Here is a 695-nt window from a genome sequence, read left to right as displayed (position 1 = left end):
TTTGAAATGAGCAAATCTCGCTTTGATTCAGGACTCTTACCTCTCTGCAGCATCTCGCTATGAAAGATTGAATTTGATCTCATTTCATTCTCAGCTCAGGGTCTGTGCGGCTCATTGGCACATCTGGCTGTCTCCCGCTTCACAATCCATCAGTACTGAGAAAGCAATGGGGAATATTACTCACATGTTGTGTTCTTTAATTTTTTGGAAAACTTGAATGTATGTATTTTCTTCCAAAATAAGGACACCAAGCCACTATTAATGTCGGGCTGAGATAGCTCAGTTGGGAGAGCGTTAGACTGAAGATCTAAAGGTCCCTGGTCCAATCCCGGGTTTCAGCAATTCAGCTTCCTTATGCGTCCCTTGCCTTGGCTCTGATTTTCCAGTTGCACAATTTACTTTGAAATTATTTATCAAACACCAGTGGATTGAATTTGAGAAACAACACAGAGTCATTTGCAGCACAGAAGGTGGTCGTTTGGCCTATCACGTCCATGCTGGCTCTCCGCGGAGCAATCTAGTCAGTTCCACTCACCAGCTCGATCCCTTTCCTCCTGCAAGTTTCTTTCCTTCAAGGATCCATCCAATTTCCTTTTCAAATCATTGATTGTCTCTGCTTCCACCACACTCGTGGGCCAAGTCATTACTACCTACAACATAAAAAAGTTCCACCTCATCAAGGATGGGAAATACTT

General features: G+C 43.3%; 1 non-coding gene across 1 annotated transcript; it reads left to right on the top strand.

Annotated features, from left to right (window-relative positions):
- Positions 1 to 268: 268 nt before the first annotated feature.
- On the top strand, positions 269 to 341 carry trnaf-gaa (transfer RNA phenylalanine (anticodon GAA)). Its single transcript has one exon. It is a non-coding gene; the product is annotated as a tRNA-Phe (tRNA).
- The last annotated feature ends 354 nt before the right edge of the window (positions 342 to 695 follow it).

The sequence above is a fragment of the Heterodontus francisci genome, unplaced genomic scaffold (genome assembly GCF_036365525.1).
Source record: "Heterodontus francisci isolate sHetFra1 unplaced genomic scaffold, sHetFra1.hap1 HAP1_SCAFFOLD_43, whole genome shotgun sequence".
Classification (NCBI taxonomy): domain Eukaryota; kingdom Metazoa; phylum Chordata; class Chondrichthyes; order Heterodontiformes; family Heterodontidae; genus Heterodontus; species Heterodontus francisci.
The sequence above is the reverse complement of the archived record's forward strand: the minus strand, read 5'-3'. Positions and strand labels throughout refer to the sequence as shown.